Below are 22,322 nucleotides of genomic sequence, written 5' to 3' on the forward strand. Positions count from 1 at the left end.
TTCTGATCAGGATCCAGTAGGGATAACTTAGTGATCTTTGTGTGTGTGTATTGGGGGCGGGGGTAGCAATTATCCTAAAACACTCCCTAAAGATACCCCAGAGCACTTTTGCAAAAGATTATTTTTTAAAAATGTGTAGACAGTATGTTTATCTTCCCCCCTCTACTTTTTTTTTGACTTTTACAGCTGTGAGTGAGGGAGCACAGTTCTCTGGGGACCTAAACATATGTTCTTTCCCTGAGAAAATCTGGGAAAAAAACCCAAAGGACACAGTGTACCCCTCTCCCAGCCAAGAAAAATGCTGTCTGAAATGCTTGTTGTGTCAATGAGTAAAACTGTGGGTGGGAATAGAGGTTTCAGTACTTTGTGTGTGTTAGAGTAAAAAGTAAGTTAATATCTGGGCTTGAAATTCAGAGTTCAGCTCATGGCTTCTCACCAAAGTGTTGCTTGATAAACTCTTTAAGTTTTAATTTCATTGACTCTCTCCTCCCCAGCCCACAAATAGAAAGATTAGGTCACTGGACAAGGCAAAATGCCTTTCAGTTGGATATTTCCTATTTTCTTTTCAGATCTGGGAACTAGAAGAATAGATATTTCTAGTTCAGCTTCGTTTCACTGATGAGAAAACAAGGTGTAGAGGATAAAAGTCTTGCAGAAGGCTGCAAAGCTAGCTGGAAACAGTGTAAAGATTACATCTTCAAATGCCCTTCCCCACCCTTACCCCCCTCATCCCTTAATGAGTCAAAAATTCAGCACATCTAAAATCTGATGAAACCTATGAACCTCCTGGGAGTGAGGAGGAGACAAATGCGTCAGCACACATATGGATATTTAAGGAGGGATCTTGGGCTTCACATTAAAATCTTTATGCTACACCTTATTATTGAAATTATATACTGGAATGAGATGTTATATAGTAAGATAGTTGCATAAGATGGAAGGTGTGTCTGGGTATTCTTTTTAGTAATTTTGTTTGTGAGAAATTCTTGTGTTGTGTTGAAACATTCAACACAGCTCAAACAAGTCTGGGTTTATGTCAGCTCTCTATGTTTTATTCACCTGTTTTATTAATGGCAGTCTCTTATTTTTGTTCTTATTTATTTTTCGTTTCTCAGTTTCATTCTTTTCTTTATATATTTATAGTAACAGACTATATATATTTATATAATGTTTGTCTCGTTCTTCCATGCCCCAGTTGCTACTCTCCAATTTATCTGATGGGGGGAGGTTCATAGCTGGTGATGCAATGTTGCCCAGGGGCAAATTCTGGCTCAGGGCTTAGAAGTCAGTCCTCAGGTGACCATTCTGAGCTGGGGATTGATTCTGGGGCTCTGCCATGCAAGGTGTGCAGTCCAACCCTTTAAACTATCTTTCCAGCCAAAGACAATTATATTTTAAATCACATTTAGGTCTTTGAAACATAAATGTCCTAGACAATTCAGAAAGTATTTTTTAAAAGAGCTATCTTATGCTGGACCTTGTACTTTCATTCTTTAAATAATGTTTTATTTTTCAAGCAAAATATTTTTCCTACAATTGAAAACAAGGAGTGTAGAGGCTGTATGACCTGGCTAATTTTACAGAATGCTGTGTGTGGGGTACAGAGATTACTTCTCTGAGACTCTCACTTTTAAGAAACATTTTTAGTGTGTATACACTTATTTTTATATATACCATTGCATATGCTATTGTCATGGAAGTATTACTCCTACAGTTCTGCTTTTTTAAGATATAAAACTATTAAATATGTCATTGAAAAGGCACTTTAAGACTATAAACAGAATGATGGCCACTCAACACCCCTAGTGCAAACCACAACACCCAAAAGTAGAGGGAGCAAAAGGAAATGCCCTGCCACAGAGGCAGGGTGGGGTGGGGGGTGGGGTGGGGGTGGGGGAGGGATACTGGGATCATTGGTGGTGGAGAATGGGCACTGGTGGAGGGATGGATACTCGATTATTGTATGACTGAAACATAAGTACGAAAGTTGGAAGTCTGTAACTGTACCTCACGGTGATTCATTTAAAAAAAATTGAAAGTACTTTAGCCAGTGGTGATGGTAAAATTTGTTTGTGTTAGCATAAGACTAAGAAACTTATACTAGTAGAACCAAAACCTTTGTAGAAATTGCTAAATCTGACATTTTCTAATTGTTAGATACCTTATATATGAAAGTGGGGGGTGGAAAAACAAAAAGCTATGATGAACTAGTGAACAATATGTGTTACTTTTTTTTTTGTCACACCTGGCAATGCATAGAGGTCACTCCCAGCTCTGCACTCAGTAATTACCCTCAGCAGTGCTCAGGAGACCATATGGGATGCTGGGAATCAAACCTGGGTTGGCCGTGTGCAAGGCAAATGCCCTACCCACTGTGCTATCTCTCCAGCCCCAATATGTGTTACTTTTGACCAAGTTATCAAGTTACTTGGATTTTTTTTTCTCTTTTGGTGTATGGGCGGGGTGAGAGGGACACACCAGGTGATAATCAGGGGCTAGTCCTAGCTTCGAACCCAAGAATTACTCCTGGAGATTCTTGTCAACCGCATGGGATGCTGGAGGTTGAACCTGGTCAGCTGAGTGTAAGGCAAGCACTCTACCTGCTGTACTATTGCTCTGGCCTCCTTGGATTTTCTTTTTTTTTGTACATGTATGTTCCCAGAAACATCTGATCATTGAACAATTTAGAATTCCAGAATGTATTTGAAATCCTCTAGTCTCTTGTGGGTTGTAAGCCCTGGTTAAGCATTGACTGCCCATTAATGATCGAAGACTTCCTTAGTTTTTGAAGTTGTTTTGGGGAGCTCCTGTGGCTATTAGTTCAGCACTGAAAATTTGCCAACATAGCTCTGCTTTTTATGGGGGGGTGCGTGGAGGGGTAGGGGAATGGTCTTGTGTTTCAAGTACACTCACATTTCTTATTTTCTTGTGTAGTTGCTTCTGGTTTCAGAATGCTCAAAGCATAGTAAGAACAAGGTAATACCAATTCAGCTTTCAATGCTTCATCCCCAGGGCAACTGAGAGAATTTGGAAGCTTCTCTTGAGTAGGAGATTAGGGTATTCTTTACTCTGTTGTGGCATTCACTCAAAACTTAGGTGCTCTAGACTATGATGCTGGGCACACAGAATGCCCACAGACTTTTCAATCTTGTAAGTACACACTTCATTAAGATTGGATTGTTGTTGTTTTTATTCCAGAAAGACTATGTCCCTATTGCAGTTTATTAAAACTACCCATGCAGTGCACCATTTTTCTTCCTGCTTGAATTCATGAATGGCTAGCACTCAATAGGAACATCCAGGCTGAGATCAATAGTCAGTCTCTTAGTTCAGTCAGTGGGGGGAAAAAAGAAAGAAAATCCACTGGTCTACTGCATTGCATTCAGCTGCATTTAAGAGGTCTTATCATTAAAGCAGCAGCAGGCATTCATAATCCAAGCTTGCCGGCACTGCTGGACAGGCAGGATTAAAATAATCATCCACCAGGCTTTGTCTCATAAATGTTTTCCTTTGACTTTTGGCAGGATCTCCAACCTGAGCATATGCCAGTTGACAGGGGAACACTGAGGCCAGAAAATTAAGGATTTTCGCATTTCCTTGCTGTGGTAAGATTCAAAGATACAATATTAAAGGATATTATATATTACTGGGATCTAGCTTTTCTGTACTGAACGTGAAACTGAAAGTTGTTCAGGTATATCTAGAAAAAAAAACACCTATACCAATATTTATTCAATTACTTTGAAAACTACAGTAAATGAAAGAAAAATCTGTATTCCAATAAACATTGAACTTACTGTCATTCAGTCATTGAAAGTCAACAAGTTAAATAACATCAAGATTTATTTGTTTCTGTACAAAGTGGTGGAAAGATTTATTATTTTGTAACTGTTTATATTTAGGAGATATGATTATCAGAGCAAACACAAAGGGAAACAAGTTTAAAATCAAGGAGCAGCAAGAAAGGGTAAATCATTCTGCTTTCAAGACTTTCAGGGAAGTCAGTACTTAATGTGGTTTTAGAAACTGGACAACTGAATGAAAAAAAAATAAGAGATTGTATAAAACAGAGTTTGATGGTGTGGTGAGAAACTATGCTTGCCCCCATCAGAGGCGCTGTCATAAGATGCTACATTTTTTATTGGCTTTTGTCTGCTTGGGTTTTCCTTTTTTGGGGGGAGGCATAGCTAGCAGTGTTCTGGGCTTACTCCAGGCTCTGCACTCGGGATCACTGTGCTCAGGGATCAGTAGTAGGTCAGCCACATCCAAAACTAGTGCATTCCTGCTGTACTATCACTCTGACCCATGAAAGATGCTTCTTAAAAGGCAGCCATGGTAGTTATGATGATGGCAGAAGGATAACAGTTTGTTGTTAGAAGTTTTTATTTTAAAAAGGACATTTTTTTCCACCATGTGTATATATGCTTACATATATGCGTGCTCACACAATCTTACATCTCTAAAACCAAGATTAATCATGAACAGATTGGTAATTAAATAATTCCATATTTTATGGAAAGAGAGAGTCTCTGGAGATATTTTCAACATAAAGTAGAAAATACACTAGGATATGGTTAAACAAGATCAGTCAAATTATTGATTAGTCAGCAATTCAAGGTCCAAAGAGTCTACCTGAGACCTAGAGGTGGATTATATGATTTGATTCAGAATTATCCAGTACTCAGGTAGACTCTTTGGACCCTAAATTATTGACTTTTATAGGTAAATTTAGTAATAATTTCCATAATACTCATTTCAATACCAACTTCAAGCTAAGTCAGATCTGTATCATTTGATACTATGTTCTACACACTTAATTCTTTAAGACTACTGTTTAGTGAATTTTCTGTATCTTTTTGGGCCCTTGCTTTTTTGTGGACATGTTAAAGGTTCATTGCAAATTGATTAAAATGTGACTTTTACTCAACTTACTTCTGCATTTTGTGAATTTTCAAAAAGGTATTTTGACCATCCAGCATTTAGTCCTCTAAATCTATTCCTCTCAAATTGCTCTGATGCTTTGTTCAGTTGTATTATTACAGTAACTTTTAGTTTAACAGCTTGTGTTCACATAATCTATTTATTGGAACAATGGAAGGGTGATTGGGAAATAGCCTGGAAGGCACATTACTTAAACTGAAAGGTGGAACTGATGTACAACTTCACACTTTCACACCTATATAGGTAAATGAACATACAATATGAAACCATTTATCTGAAAACCAAATCCTTCTTTAAAATTAAATTACTTTGCACTTCAATTTAAAATCTTGTTTCATGATTTAATTGTGCTTTCTTGGAGCTACCACCTAATTCTAGTTCCCATGTATGTTAGGATTTGTGTGTTCAGTGTTTATGGCATTTAACATACATCCTAATTATAAAATCATTAAATCTCAAATATCTGGGGTCTAGAGTAAAGTGTACTGGGCTGTAAAAACCCCAAATGCTGAGAAATTTGTGGAAAATGTCTGTGGTTTGCCTTAGTGAACCTATAAACATCTGTGGAAGTAGTACATCTTTGGAAGTGGTTCATTTGAGTTGTGTATATCAATTAGGATCTTTGTTATAAGCAGTAAAATTTTTCAAAGAAAACTACCACACCATACTAAACAGAATTTTAAAATATGCAGTATGGTAAGATTTTTCTGAAATTAGCCTTGAAGTGCCTAATCTTTGTAGAGAAACAATGACACTAAATTTTATCTCATTTCTATGGTATAAAAACTCTCTGTGGACCCTATAGGTTTGTCTGAGAAAGAATCCATCCATGCAGAGTGTACTAACAGCAACAATGATTTAGCAACCACTGGACCAAATCTTAACTCTAATGCCACAGCCAACTGAGTTAGAGATGTTTTTCTTTTTTTGCCTCTGAGATTTCAATTAGTTTTTTGACGATTTGAAACTTTAGTTTTTAATCTGCAAAATGAGGCAAATTCTCTCTATACTCTTCTGTAGATTTACTGGAGATAAAATAATTAATAAATAAATAATAAGTTGAAAATATTTTGAGGACTTAGAATCACTACCCAACATCAGGTAGTGTGCTAGTAAATTGATTGCTGATAAAATAGTACCAATTTAAAGTTTTTAAGTGGGTAAGATGCATACTTTGCATGCATCTGAACTGGTTATGTTCCCAGCATCTGGGGCTGTAGTGATAGCACAGTGGATGGGATATTTGCCTTGCGCGCTGCTAATCCAGGTTCGATTCCCAGCATCCCATCTGGTCCCCCAAGCACCACTAGGAGTAATTCCTGAGTACAAAGCCAGGAGTAACTCCTGTGCATTGCCGAGTGTGACCCGAAAAGAAAAAAAAAATAACCCAGCATCTTATGGATCTGTGATCCCTTCCAGGAGTGATCCTCCTCGAGCTCAGAGTCAGCAGTAAGTCCTGTGCCCAGCCATGTATAACCCAAAACCAAAACCAAACAAACAAACAAACAAAAGTTATGTACAACATTTTCCCCCCTAGATCTTCTTTGAACAAGTGTGTTCATTTGATTTGAATTCTGATCAGAGTTATGATCAGCTTGGTTTTCCTTATTAAATTATGACAACAAAATGAATTGGTATGATATATATCGAACCTATATCTGGTTTATGTTTCACTGATTCAGGATATCCATGATGTAGAACTACTTTGAAAGGAAGCATGAAGAAGAATGGAAAAAATAGTTGAGGTATAATGCCTGTCATTAAGATGGGAAAGACAGAATCTCTGGTGTTGGTCCCTAGGGAATTAGTTTTTTACCCATATATTTTCCCATCTAATTCTTCTTAGAATTAAATATATACTTACCTCAAAACCAGATTCTTTGCTTATTTTTGACCTTCTATTTTCTTCTCTATTGCCCTCCTACACCATGTCCTTTCTTCCCCTGTCCTTCATACCTCAGAAAGTCCTTTACTTGTTTACTATTAAGGTGTTTTTTTTTTTAAAAAAAACAACTATTGATCTATATCTCTCTGAATCCATCAATTCTCCTTAAAATGTTTGATCTCTAAGACAAATACACCCTCGTAGCTCTAAGTTTACTCTCTGACTGAGTTTCATTACATATGTTGTAGGTAATCAATATGAACTGAGGGGGAAATGTCTCAGGTCATTTTGTTTGAACACACCATAGTTATTCCCCTTGAAAAGAACTGTTGATAGCATGTGCTTTAAAAACAAAGTAATAATTGATGGAAAACATCATCTATGTAATCAACAAGAAATTCCAACAGTCACACATGTTATAGAAGTCCTCCAGAACTCCCAGTTCATGGACTAATGAGGAGAGCTATTAAGGGCTATGAATAATGGATGAAGTTAAATATAGTGGTCCAAATTTCCAACTAGAGTGCTAGAGAAGAATGTTAACATAATGGATGTGGGTCAGAGAAATTGGCTGACATATGGAATAACAACCAAGAGAATCATCCATTTACTTTTTCTTAGCTGTAAAATTTGAATTCCATCCAGAGTTCACCATCATGGAGATGCTTACCTATGTGCACTATCATCTTCTTTCTTGGTTCCAAGACTCCCACTTATGTGGACATATTCATTGTCTCTCTCCAATTACAATCCACTCTCATTCCTACCAGTGTATTCTCCAAAGAGAAAGAAAAGCAAGTAATGGTCTAAACCAGTCAGAGTATGATCATATGTCCTCATGTTAGAATCTAATTTAAACCTTTTTGGGATTGCAAAATTCTGAGACTAATATAAGAGAAGAGGAAGAGGTTTGAGATAGGAATAAAATTAAATAAGGAAAATACATCTTAAGGCACTTTATCCAAATTTCCATGTGCTTATAGCTGACCCAAATGACCTGAAATGATGTTTTTTAATTATTATACTAGATCACTACTAATAATTCATTAAGTCTGTTTTCTTGGAATATGTATGATCTGGATACTTCTAACATTTTTCCAATGTTTCCAGCTCAACTATGTAATTTATCTTTTTGATCATCAAACTTTGCTTTTTCCAAAATATCAAAATGAGGTGACATTAAGTTTAGCAAAGGGACATTTATAGGATCATTTGTAGAATCATGAAAACAACAGAAATTAACAAAAGCTCTAGTGATGTTTTAAAATCTTAGTTACTATTATTAACATGTCACTGAAACTCACAAAGCAGCAAGTATTTTATATTCCAGCTGCCAAATTTTATTTGTAACTGATCAAAATAGCCTCTGACTAACAAGAGTAACCAGAAAACCATATCTACAACAGGCCCATCTATCACTCGAATTTTTTTGTGTGTAATAGGGTAAAAAATGAATTTGTTTTTCAGTTTATATCTGACAAAATGTCATTAGAGCACCTTGACTTGTGACAAGTTGAGATAGATTAAAAGCCTCTGATAATGAGCAATATTTATATTTCTATTGTAATGAATCAACAGGGCAAAGAGAGGAATAGTTTTAATAACATGTTCTCATGTGCTTTATCGAATATCTGAAATGTGCTCTAATTATCTAAATATACATTATAGAATATTGCCACAATGATACATAGGCACAACACAACGATAAACCTGAAAAACAGTTGAATGCTTAAAATACAATTTTTGTTTGTTTGGGAATATAGATAAACTGGGTTACTGGGATATAGGTTGTGTAAGCATATTATGATTTTAGCTTATTTCTTGCCTTAGTATCAGACAAAAAGACATGCTATGATAACCCATTCCTTGCTCACTTTATCATGTACATTAATTTTTAGATTCTATTTACATATATAAACACATACACATACTGAACATCTGAAAGGAAAAAGGGAGTTCACTGGATGTGGGGGATAAGGGAGGTATGTCTGAAAAAGCATTAGACATCTTTAAAAGTAAAACCATACCAGTGGAGGGGTGGGTGTTGGAATATTGTATGGCTGAAACCCCATGATGAAAACTTTGTAACTGTGTATATCAGAGTGATTCCATTAAAAAAATAAAAATAAAATAAAATAATTATAAGCTACTTGACAGGGAAACATGTGCCAAATATCTGTAGAAGTGACCATTATTATTAAGAGTATACATGGTCATTTTAGCATTGTTCAAATACTTGCCTTTCTTATTGCTGCTTTTATCCTGTTCAGTGATAATTTGTGTCATAAGACTTCCCTAAAATCATTATTTCATAAACTGGAGATCTCCAAAGAAAAACAGTTTAATTTCCATGTGAAAGACAGTTATAACTTCAAGTTTCAAGTTTTCTTTAATTGATCAGGCATATACATTTATTGATAACTTTGTTGAAAAATACTTTTTGAATATCATGGTATTGCTAGTCATTGTTTTCTGTATTAGCAATACTCTGAAATAAACCCAGTTGATAAAAAGTATTTGCCTTCATGGATTACCTTCTCTGGAGGTAAGCAATGAACAACAAACAAATATAAAATATACTAGATATTCTATACACTAATTATATTTTTTAAAGAGAGGAAAGATAAGGAAGAGAAACAGTAGAGAAGGAAATGTGAACTGTTAAGGAATGCGGTGGGGTTGACTTTTAAAGAGAGTTGCTTGTAAAATGTTTTGAAACAAGATTTGAAGAACACGAGGGAATAAGCCAAGAAGCTATCTGTAGAAGAGTTTTCTTAACTATAAGAATAGTAAGAAAAGGCTATGAGTAAAGAGAGGGACTTGCACACTTGAAAATCAGTAAGGAAACTATTGAGGATGGCTCAGAGTGCAAGATCACATGAGATGGTAGGAAGAACATTGGGGAATCAGTTCGTCCAGAGACCTGATGCCATAGAAGACACCACTCTTACTCAAGTGAATGAGAAGCTATAGAGGGTTTTCAAAAAGAGGCATGTCATGATTTATTTGATTTATATTTTTATAGGGATCATTCTGGCAACAATTTTAACCCAACATTTCTTTTGCTAGGTGGAAACTTTGTGATTTGATGTCATCCCTTTTGTTTTCAAAGGTGTTTTAAATGATATAATTCCATTGCCAAACAACAGAAATGAAAATAAATGGCCTTTAAATTTTTAAAAGTTTCAGAATAGTAGATCCAGTGTATAAGCTTCTTATACTTTTCCTCGATGTTTCTTTTTAACTTTTTCTATGATTTATTATCAATTTACAATATTATGGGATTTCAAGGCCTTAGCTCCATGTCACTTTATGTGTAATTTTTACCTTCTACTACCAAAATTCCAATATTATATCATAACCAAGATTTCTCTGCTTATTTCTCTTATCCAATCTCTCCTTGTCTTTTAGTAAGCCCCATAGGGAGTTAGTTTTACTGTTTTATGCTAGTTTATTTGTTTTAGTAATTTATATCTCACATAAGAATGATCCCATACTAAAATTGGCTCTCAGAAAGTTCTCTCTTTTTTTAGGTGTGATTTAAAAAAATTAATCACCTTGAAATGCACAGTTACAAGGCTGTTCATGATCTGGTTTCAGTCATAAAATGTTCCAATATCCATCCCCCCACCAGTGTACATTTCCTACCACCAGTGCCCCTAGTTTCCCTCCCACCATCCCACCCTCATGCAGTCTGGTCTGTCGCTATGTCAGACACTTTCTCTCTCTCTCTCTCTCTCTCTCTCTCTCTCCCTCTCTCTCTCCCTCCCTCTTTGAGCATTATTGTTTGCGTGGGGGGGGAGGGGTTATCATGTTTGTTCCTTTGTTCAGCCTGAAGTTCTTATCCAGAATGATCATTTCCAGCTATCATTGTTGTAGTGGTCCTTACTCTATCTTAATTTCCTTCAACCCCCACCCTGAGCCCCCAGCATTTGAAGTAGGCTTCCAATCATGAACCAGTCCTACTGGCCCTTGTTTCTACTGTTCTTGGATATTACTCATGTGCAAGTTCTCTTTTTAGAGTCCACCATCAGACTCATCATCCTACAGGAGTGCTGATACTGAGTAGTTGCCTGTACGGCTTTAATGACAATCATGATTTCACCTGGAATATTCCCCAAAGCCAAAAGGATCTAGGATATTATTACTATCTATGGCACTTAAACTGTAAAACTAGAAAGAGAAGGTAGAATAAATACCTCAGGAATACTGAGAGAACTGCTTTCAGGTCTTGTAGAATTGTAGGATTTGGAGGACTACAGGGAGTGATCAGAAAATATCAAATCAGAGAAAGAAATATTTGAGATTGAGATTTTTGCAAGGACACAGTTATTGGTGACAAGGTCAAGGACATAATTGTGGAAGTGAGTGACTTGAGGAAGGACTGCTCATGATATCATTGGAAGAAGGAAAAGGCCAGTAACAAGGAGGGAACGTTCTTTTGGATACAGAAATGGTCAAAAAAATTAATAAGCATAGTATTGGTGGTGGTGAGGCTCTGAATGTTGAGAATAAGGAGAATGTCATGGGCAGTGAGATAGCTCTTTCTAGGAAACGTGAAGAGTTTGGAGGGTCACAGCTGACTGATGTTGAAGAGATTGCTGTCATTGCAAAAAGTGAAATGACTCAGTATATGCTCTCTCTTGATTTGAGCAATAGGGTCAACCAGGTACTTTGATACTGAGAAGTCTGGATTCCTCTCAATTCATTGTTGCAGAATCCAGTGATGTTTCTCTAATCAAAAAACCTCTTTTAATTCCTTTATCTGCAGGATGTTCTATTGATTGGCTGTCAGATACAGACTTAACTTTGGGACTCATTATTTCAACTTAATGGTCTTCTTTTGTGATCTTTTTCACCAACTTTCCCCACTGGCCTTGCAAACTCTTTTCCCCTCAACCTGTTCTAGTTCTTGGTGTAGTCGACAGATAACTGTTTGTGTGGCTTTTCCTTTACTTTTCTCTGGAGATACTGCATTCTCTCAAATTTACAGCGCTTTTATAAAATACTAGTTACCTCACAATTTTGCTTTGAAGTCATGTATTTTGAACTGAGTGAAGGTATGTGCTTTGCTGTTTTCATGACCTTCTCCTTTGTTCTAACCTTGTGTCTTTGAAGAATAGACTTGAGGACTGCAGCTGAATCATAAGTGACTCTTAGTTTTTCCTCTTTCCATCTCAGACACTTCTAAGACTTTATTGTTGTGATAGGGATGCTAATATTCATAGAGTTTGGGGAGGTATTATAGATGATCAGTCATTCTATGGGATCAAAAGTTTAATTATAATTAAATATAATGCCTCAAACCCAACATCTCTGAAAAATAAAGATATTTCCTATTTGTTGCCTCAGGGGAAATTATTCAATCCATTTCAAAATAAAAGAAACATGAAATAGGTATGGCTAGAATTGTATTGCAATTAGTGGTTGGCAAAATTATGAACTGTAAAATTATATATTTCCATATACTACCATGTTCTATAATATATAAGTACTAGAAAATTGCCCCACAGCAGAGCCTGGCAAGCTACCTGTGGTGTATTCAGTATACCAAAACCAGTAACAATAAGTCTCACAGTGGAGACATTACTGGTGCCCGCTCGAGCAAATCAATGAGCAACGGGATGACAGTGATGTTTTGTACTTTTTCTGGACAGTTAATGCTATGCGAGAGTGAAGAACATGCAATATAGATATATGTACTTGATTAAAATTGTCCATGTTTTATTCTCATTTAAACCAATGGTTATTTCTCTATCCCCATGCTAATAAAAGACTGAATCTCTTTCTTATACTCTAATCTCCCTTAACATGATTTTCACCACATACTGTTTATCACACTCAAGGCAGTGTGACAGAGGTAAGCATGGCATGTGGCATCACAGGGCTGCTGTTTGAATTCAGGTTTGATTTTTACAATATGTACAACATTTAAAAAGTTATGCACATGATATTATTTTCATTTTCTTATCATATAGTTTTTGTGTTGACTGCTTTAATGTTTTTGAAATGTTCAGCAGGGCTGGAGTGATAGCACAGCAGGTAGGCCACCTTGCATGCTGCCGAACCGGGTTCGATTCCTAGCATCCCATATGGTCCCCTGAGCACTGCCAGGAGTAATTCCTGAGTGCAGAGTCAGGAGTGACCCCTGTGCTGGGTGTGACCCAAAAAGCAAAGGAAAAAAAGTATTCAGCATATGACTTACAAGGAGTTGGTGCTTAATGAATACATACTGATATTGATGTATATCCTTTGCTCCTTGATTTCTGTCTTATGTGCTTGATTTATTTTCATGTCTATATTTATCTAGCTTCCATGGATTGTATACTCCATCTTAAGTAATTTTTTGTTTTCACTTTCATTCAATGAGTAAGGATGTGCTCTGTTAGCTTAGTTGGGATGGGGAGGTGTCAGAGTGCCTCTTTTAGAGAAGGAGGACGGAAGGAAAGGTAGTAATGACATGCATGGCAGAATTAAATATTTATGATGTTTAAGGGAACAATGCCTTGATGTTTATAAAAGTGTCAGATGATGGTATAAAGTTTTATAAATCAAACATCAGCAATTTACCTGATATATATAACTACTGAAGGGTTACTGGTGCCCACTTGAGCAAATCAATGAACAACGGGATGACAGTGCTACAGTGCTACAGTGCTACTGAGGGGCTAAAAACCATTAAATTTTATTGATTGTATTTTATAGAATCTGTCAGCCAATTTGATAAAAAGAACTTTATATAATCACATGTGTGGCATTCAACTGTAATTTTATTTAACACATCTTCCTAAGCACATAGGAACAAGAAGACTGTTTAAGAAAGAGGGAGAACAAAATTGATCAATGGGCAGCAAAAACTTAGAAATCACAAAACTAAAGATTTAGTTTGGGGGATGAAGAGATCATACATGGCTATGCTCATGACTGCCTGCTGGCATTGTGCTCTGGAATCACTCTTGTCAGAACTGATGGGAGGGATGTACTATACTATCTCTCTGGTCCAAGAAGATCTATTTTTAATTATATCTCTTTTTAAAGAATAAAAAATATCTCAGGCCAAATAATTTTAAATGAACAGTTTCCTATTAGGTTCTATTTCTTTTTTCTTTTGGTAGGGGGCAGGTGTGCTGCCTTTTGTTATTCTTCAATTATGTTTCATTGAATTAAAAACCAGACCTAGTAATCATCATCCTTAAGTGATGAAATCCGTACAATGAAGCTTCTGAGGAGATGGTTAAAACAGATTAGTTTCCAAGCTCAGGTTCTTGATTGATACTGTCTTTTCAAAAAACAATTGGGTATTCCATGTCATTAAAATAGCTGGGATAAAAAGAGAATATATTCTGCCTGACTGTCTCTCCTTGGTCATCTTTTCACACTCCATTAGAGACTTTGTACAACTTTTGTATTCAGACTTTATTCTATTTTTCCAGTGCTAAGAAAAACTTCAATAAGGACATGATGAATGTCCATATTAAATTGGTTCCCCTCCTCTTTTTAATTAAGTTCATTTAAATTTAATTTTGTAATTTTACTTCAGTAAACCATCTGACTCCAGATGTTGGATGCACTTCTTATTTCAGTTCCTTCATAATTGTACCTGTGAAAGATTTATGGCTGCAGGAGACATTTTGGAACCTTTTAGAGCATTTTCAGCATATGTTTCATGGATGACTGGTAACATGAGCAATTAACATCCTAAAATGTTGTTCTGCTCCCTAGAATATTTTTAATGGGATAAGTTACTTTTATTAGCTTGAACTTTAAACAAATAATCACCTTAAAGGAAACATTATCATCAAAATAACTCAGTTGAAACGGATGGCCAACCCTCAAAGGAAATTGGTAAGAGCCAAAAGAAAGGACCCCTGGGCTAAAAGAGCTTTTAACAAAGACATATAAAAGAAAGGTGAGGGCTGGTGTATTGCTAAAACAATGGCTATAAGCAGAATTTCTGTTCTTTAAAATTGACTAGGGTTTTGTAATATGTGCATGGTTCTGGATAGATTATAGAATTATGGGTTTCACCTCTTACACTTGAGGAACATTTAATTTTGGCTTTTAGTGATAAAACAGTTAAAATAGATCCACAAGTCAGGCCTACTTTGCAGGAAACAAAAGGTGGTGGTTGTAAGTGTGCTGGTATATTTAAGAAACAGTTTGTCTTTGAGCAAGAGTTCAGACTTAGTCCATTGATAATCAATCTTTACCATCACCTCCTACCAACCATTCTTAAAATAAAGAAAAAATTGATCATAATTAGCCTTTTTAATTACAAGAATTATTTGAGTGCTTACAATCTGGTTCTGAATCTGCCTTTTTGCTTTTTTACTCAAAGCACATCTAATAACATAGTTGATAGCTCTCCTGGGACCTTGTTTAATGAAACTTCTAGTCTTCATCAAAGAAACATATGCTACAATTAAACCCTTAGATGACATACTAAAGAAAAACAGCAGCTACAAATCCACAAGATAAAAGAATCAATTCTTTTTCCTCAAGTGAGAAATTATACTTCATGTTTTTGATACACTATAGTGTCTTGATATATATGAAATATTCACCACTGCAGTAAACAAATTAGAGTATGGAATTTTCCCCAAAGGATAGATACAACAAACAAGCTGTACTTCTATTTTTTCACTCTCTTGCCTTATCAGGACAAGAATTCATGTATACCCTAGATATGGGATTTTTCTAAGATGACTGATACTTGACATTATTATTTTCCTATGTTGCTTTGAGAGCTTAATAAGACTAAATCATTTAAAAACAGCACTAAACATTGAGACTATGCAAAAGTTGCTTGTCCAGAATTGACAGAGAAGGAATTCAGAGCCTTCACTTGTTTGTAATACTTTAACAAAACAATCTCATTAAACAATTCTGTGATTTACAGAATTTTTTGCAAGCTGACAAATTTTCATTAGAAAATCGGTGAAAGGTTGAGAAAGAAATAACATCTGAAGTAGCAAATGGCATATGTCAGGCAGAGTATTATTTAAATGTGATTTTACACAATAACATAATTTTAAGCTAATGGGTTAACTGTGGCCTCAGAAAGAATGCTAATTCCCTGACCCTGTTATAGCCTTTTTACCCCTTAATATACCACTGGTATGGTTTCATATGCCCTACTCTCCTTGAATTAAATGGAATTTATTTCACTGGGCCTGACTAGAAAAAGAACCTTTCATCTCACTTCAAAGTTTCCATAGGATCCAAGAACACTTTTAGGCATGGCAGAAGGGATGGAGAGCAAGCGAGAATAGATTCTTTTGTTTTAATGTCTAGTCAAACTCTTCCATTTCCCCAGGTCAATAAATACCTGTTCTGATTATTTTTAAATATCCTCAGCTGGAGAGATATGTATGTATATTAGCTCATGAATAATATTCTATAATAATTGAAGGAAAGAACTTCCCCCAAAGACTGTATTTTTGCCATTGCATACTAATAAATTCTATAGTACTGATAAACACTGTTTACTTGTCTCATTCCTTAAAAGCCTTTCTTAAATTTTTGATAGGCTCCCAAATTCCAGGAAACATATATACTAATTTTTGTATTACTAGGGCCTGAGATCACGATCACGATAGCCCGTTCATCACCGATTTCTCGGGCGGGCCCAGTTACATCTCATTTCGTCCTTTCCCTGAGATCTTAGAAGTCCATCTGGACTTGGCCCTCCCAAAGATGTTGCACCAGGGGCTCTTCAGAGTCATGGGAATGAGATCCAGCTTGTTACTGGATTTTGCATATGAATACACCATGGGAAGCTGGCAAGGCTGTCCCATGTGGGCAGGAAACTCTCAGAAGACTGCCAGTTTCTCCCAAAGGGAGAAGCAGGCTAAAGCAGCCGCGCGCTTCTGAGAGCTTGCTTTTAAGTCTCTCTGGATGTTGGATTACACACATCTGGGTTCCTCTGCTGGTACCTTCATGCATGAGGCCTGTCCGAACGTGTGGAGAGGGGCCTCGAGCATGGCTGTAGCTAGGTTCTGGTGGTCTTCGGCCGCTGGGAGCTCTGCTCGGGGTAGGGAGGGAAGCTGGAGCCCATCCCCTCTGAGGGGCTCCGGGGAAGAGAGCCAGGCATGCGGTACCTTAGTAAAATAGTTTTCATTTATTTTTTTTCTGTTTTATTTGCTATCACAGCCTACCTTGTCTTCATTTTATTATAATAGCTTGCCTAGTTTCTGATGCAGAGAAAACCAGAGTGAATTCAATTTTTGTTTATCCTTACCCTCCATAGAAGTAGGTATTTGGATTAATTGATCCACTCCATTCACGGGGCAAGTAAGGCTACAATCTTTGTAGAGAGAGAAATAGGGGTCTTAGGACAAGCACTGATAAAATCTTCCTAAGGGCTTATAGCTGAAATGCTACAATGGAAATACAAGGATATGCTTGAAGATAAGTTTGTTTTTTTCATTAACATATAGAAGTGTGTACCTTATGTGTACTTTCTACAGAGAATAGAAACTTGAATTCTCTTTAACATACACATACAATATCAAATATTTTTTTCCCAAGTGGAGTCAAACATTAGCAAGGAATAGTTTCAAATTTGTTTTGTAATATCCTTTGTACTGCTGTGATTACTATTCTCATTACCATTGTGGTAATCAACTCTATAAATTACAGGTTTTTTTTTCCTTACAGATGCAGGTAATAAATATGGATTTTTTTCTGTCATAAACATAACAGTGATTTCATTGATAGGCTTTAAGCAATAAAAGTCATATTTCCTTATATGAGTTACATCATTATAAAAAGAAATTAATGTCAGGTACCAAATACATTTTCAAATATAAGGTGTAAAATGGTATACTTGCTTTTCTTTTATGATCACAGAGATGTAGGGTCCATTTTCAATAATAGCATCGTTCATTTAAATACATGACCTTGTGCATACCTACACTCTGAAATACTTTAACAAGAAGTCATGGAGAGAGATCAGTATTTCCCAATTTGTGTGTCCTTGGAGACACATCCCAAGGGTTGTTGGCCAATATACTGATCCATTGGTTATGTTACATTTGAGAAACACTGCAAACACTTCTGCTCACTGCCTGCTCCATGGTCTAATAGATCTGAGAAACACTGCACTCTCAGGTAGGATCACAATGCACAGCAAACATGTATTAGCAGGCTAAATGCTCTAACAAATACTGTAGCTTAACATTTTTTAACCTAATGCTTTCCAAATTTATAGACACCCTTTCTTTCTGTCACATTTTATAATACCCCATAAAATTACAATTCAGTGGGAAACATTGGTCACAGTAATATTACCTTATAGATATACATACATATATGTGTGTGTGTATATATATATATACACACACATATATATATCGCAAATTTGTTTTAAAGGAGAATGATAAATGTGCACGAGGATTCAGAGAGTGACAACAAATCTGTGTTAGATTCCTGCCTATTTTCTGCTAAGTATGTGACATTGGGATATTTAAGCTTGCTATGAAATGGGAATAGTGCTATCATCTCCACCCATTGGATCCAAGTTCTCTAAAAGGAATAATTTCATTTATGATTTTATTATTGGTAATAGTATCGAGTTATACTTCAGAAGTAATGATGAAAATCTTACTTATTTTCCCAGAGTCCTTTCTGTTTTCCTAAACTTGCTTCACAACTCTCTCAAAGGACATGTAAAGAAATTGTACATTCTGCTTAGGGAAAAGGAGAAATATAACTGAGTCTATAAAACAGACTAATCTAATATATTGCTTTCAGACAAATTATTTTAAAAGAGCTCACCAGAAGAGTCTAAAATTAAGGTGTTTTATCAGATTACATGAAGACTTACTCTAAAGAAAGGACAAAGAGAAGTGAGCTGAGCATTATTAATAAATACAGTAAATAGGTGTGATTCAGTAGGAAGATGTTTATCTACTAGTTCATATTGCAGCAGAGACAAAAACAGGACCAAAAATCAACCACTAACTTTGTTATATATTATATACTGCATAATATAATGTATATGATTAGCACCATGGGAAACTCTGAGTTTGGTCCTAGACATCTCATTCTCCTCCCTTATTTACCCAGATATTGTACAGTTGGGCCTGCACACCAATTGTCAGCCCATACTCCTGGACATTCCCAAGAGTAGTCCCAATGAAAAATGGGCACAGTGGGTGTCACAATTGTCTTCTCATCACTTGTTATCTATGTCTACTATGTAGTATAAATACTCAGATATAGAGATATATTATTTTATCTGGAGAGCCTGGCAAGCTACCTAGAGTATCTGACCTGCATGGCAGCGCCTGGCAAATCGATGAGCAATGGGATGACAGTGACAGTGACAGTGATTGTCATTGGACTTATAGAGAAGGAAGGAAGGGAGGGAGGGAGGAAGGAAGGAAGGAAGGAAGGAAGGAAGGAAGGAAGGAAGGAAGGAAGGAAGGAAGGAAGGAAGGAAGGAAGGAAGGAAGGAAGGAAGGAAGGAAGGAAGGAAGGAAGAGGGTCAAATGGAGAATAGCTCCAGTGAAAAAGGGCCTTCCTGTTCTCAAAGACTCAGAGCAATGATTATTATATGTGAAGCTCCCAGCAGATAATGTGTGACCCTGGTGCCTGTCCAAATCCCATAAGTATAATTTGAAAGATGCCCCAAATAAATGAAAGTATAGGAGTTCATTAATGAAACATTTGGCATCTGTGAAATACTGTTGTTATGAATGAATTTGAGGTGAAATTTCAAGATGTCTTTAAATATATGATCTTCAAAAGCCAGCTACAAATTTCTGAGGGGTCTTCTCTCACATATATCAAAACTCTTTGTGAGGTATCTGTCAGCGTATTGTGCTATTACTCTACTGTGTGTTTTTCAGTACAGAAATAGAACACTAATGAAATTGTCTTTGGCTGTAATCACTTGTCTCTCTAGGAAACTACTGGCTGAAAAGGAATTCAATGGAACAGTCTTCTTCAGAACCAACTTGCATCCTATTGTGTCATCAAGGCCACTGTGCTCTGTCTGTCAAAGTCCATCAATAACTAAAATGATCCAAGGGTGTTTTAAAGATAATTTCTTTTAAAGTCTCTATTCCTGTTCCTGGGAGTTTAAAGCTTTCAGATGTTTGTAACCCAGCTGCTTGACCTTCCCCATGATTAGAAAATGACAACTATTCTGGGGATCCTATGGCAATTGAGTGGCTATTTTTAGGATGATTCACTTACCTTCGTTTATCTTTAAATAATAGAACACAGCAAAAGCATCTTGTATATTAGTTTGGAGCCCATCTGCCATAAGTAGCCCTTACAGCTATATCTAAAAGTAAGAGGTTCCTATGGTGAGCTAATGTGCTTTCCTACCTGATTTAGCAACCATTCCTACCAGTACCCTGAGGTGCTAGACTTTTATCAGAGTCAGGGAAAGTGCAGAAATTCAGCATTCCATCTACTCTTTGGTTTTATTATTAAATATTTATTACTCCTTCCTTTACTTCATTCCATTCTGTATGGAATCTTTTTTGGTATGTCAAATCATTTCCCCTGCTACAGAGTGAAGAGAATTTTAAAAAAATCTTATTAAGGCACTGTTATTTACAGTTATCCATAATTGAGTTTCAGGCATACAATGTTCCAACACCAGTCCCTTCACCAGTGTCAACTTCCCTCCATCAATGTACCATTTTCCCTCCCACCAAGCAGGCCGCCTTTATGACAGGCACTTTTTTCCCTTTAGGCACTGGTATTTAAAATACTGCTAATGGGATTTCATGCATAACACTTCTACCTTCCAGCACCACCTCCTGCTCTTTAGTAACCACTTCCTTCCACCTTTGTTGGGGCATTGCCCTCCAGTCCTATCATTATTCCCACTGCCACCTTCCCTCCCCATGGCAAGCTTCTTATTGAAGACCAGTTCCCAAGTTCTCAGTTTCTGTCATTGTTGGGCACTTGTATTCCCCTATTATGTTTCTTCATATCCTGCCTATGAGGAAGATCATTTTGTGTCTTTCCCTCTCTTTTTGACTAATTGCACTCAGCATGATACTTTCTTCATCTATCAACTAGGCAACAAATTGTATGACTTCATATTTTCTTACACAAATAGAAAATCTTCCATGTAACAAAGTTTCTTTATACACTTAGGCATGTGTTATTTCTGGAGTTTTGTTACTGTAAATAATGCAGTAATAAATATAGGGGTTCAAATGTGTTCCCTCCATTGTAATTTTTGGGTTCTTGCGGGTATATTCCAAGAAGTGGAACTGCTGGTTCTTTTATGGAAGATCAATTCCTAGTTTTTTGAGAAGTGTCCATATTGTATTCAGAAAAAGGTTGAATGAATTGATGTTCCCACCAGCCTTGGATGAAGAACCCTTCTGTGCCTCCAAGCCCCATCCCCCTCCCAATACAGTTCTTTTTGTACTTTTTGATGTGTGCTAGTATCTCTAGTGTGAGATGATTACTTTTTTTAGATATTTTTATATTAATCCTTTTTAATATAGTGGTAGATAAATATTTTAATCCAGGCACTTAATGATGATCAGCCTTATACTGGTCATTATTTCCTTTGCATTGTGGAAGCTTCATGATTTAATGAAGTCCCATTTGTTTATATTTGCTCCCATTTGCTTGGCCAATGACATTGAATTCTTAAAGATGCCTTTAGCTTCAATGTCATGGAGTGTTCTGTCTACGTTTGCCTCAATAAAATTTAAGTATTTATGTTGCTATCAAGGTTTAATTCATTTAACTTTTGAAGATAGTATTAGAAATAGGCCTGAATTCATTTATTATTTTTGCTTGTGGCTGACAAGTTTTCTCAGTACCATTTGTTGAAAATGCTCTTTTTGCTCACTTCATACTTTTTGCTCCTTTTTGAAAGATAACTGATCATACCTGGAGATCTGTCTCTGGACCTCATTTCTATTCCATTGCTGACAGTCTGTCCTTATTCCAGTACCACACTGTTTGCACAATGTTTATAAATTGAAAGGGTGTTTTCTCTATTTTTTAAAGAATGTAATGGATATTTTTATAGGGATTACATTGAGTGTGTATAATGCTTTGGATAGTATTTCCATTTTAACAGTGTTAACTCTTCCAATCCATAAAAGAGGGTGTGTTTCCATTTTTTAGTTCCTCTTTTACTTAAATTGTGTTTTGTAGGGTTTATGTGTGTGTGTGTATGTAGGGTTTTTTTAACGTCCTTTTAAAAACTCATTCCTAAGGGGTTGGATCAATAGTACAGCAGGTAGGGTATTTGCCTTGCATGTGGCCAAGCTGGGTTTGATCCCCAGCATCCCATATGGTCCCTCGAGCACCACCTGAGTAATTCCTGAGTGCAGAGTCAGGAGTAACCCCTGAACATTTGCTTTTTGTGACCCAAAAAACAAAAAACAAACAAACTCATTCCTAGATATTTTATTTCCATGGTCACAATTATGAATTTTTTAAAATTCTCTCTTTTATTTTATTATTTGCATAGAGAGAAGCCTTGGATTTCTGTATATTGATTTTG

The 22,322-nt window shown here is 36.3% G+C and overlaps 1 protein-coding gene across 2 annotated transcripts in view; it reads left to right on the forward strand.

The window, feature by feature from the left end:
- SEMA6D (semaphorin 6D) overlaps positions 1–22,322 on the forward strand; it is a 681,608-nt gene that overhangs the window by 251,866 nt on the left and 407,420 nt on the right. For both annotated transcript variants that reach the window (XM_055131630.1, XM_055131629.1), the window contains one exon: positions 3,525–3,605. The gene's annotated coding sequence lies outside the window, so the exon portion shown is untranslated. The remainder of the gene's footprint in view (positions 1–3,524; positions 3,606–22,322) is intronic.

Source organism: Sorex araneus, chromosome 3, assembly GCF_027595985.1.
Source record: "Sorex araneus isolate mSorAra2 chromosome 3, mSorAra2.pri, whole genome shotgun sequence".
NCBI classification, from domain to species: domain Eukaryota; kingdom Metazoa; phylum Chordata; class Mammalia; order Eulipotyphla; family Soricidae; genus Sorex; species Sorex araneus.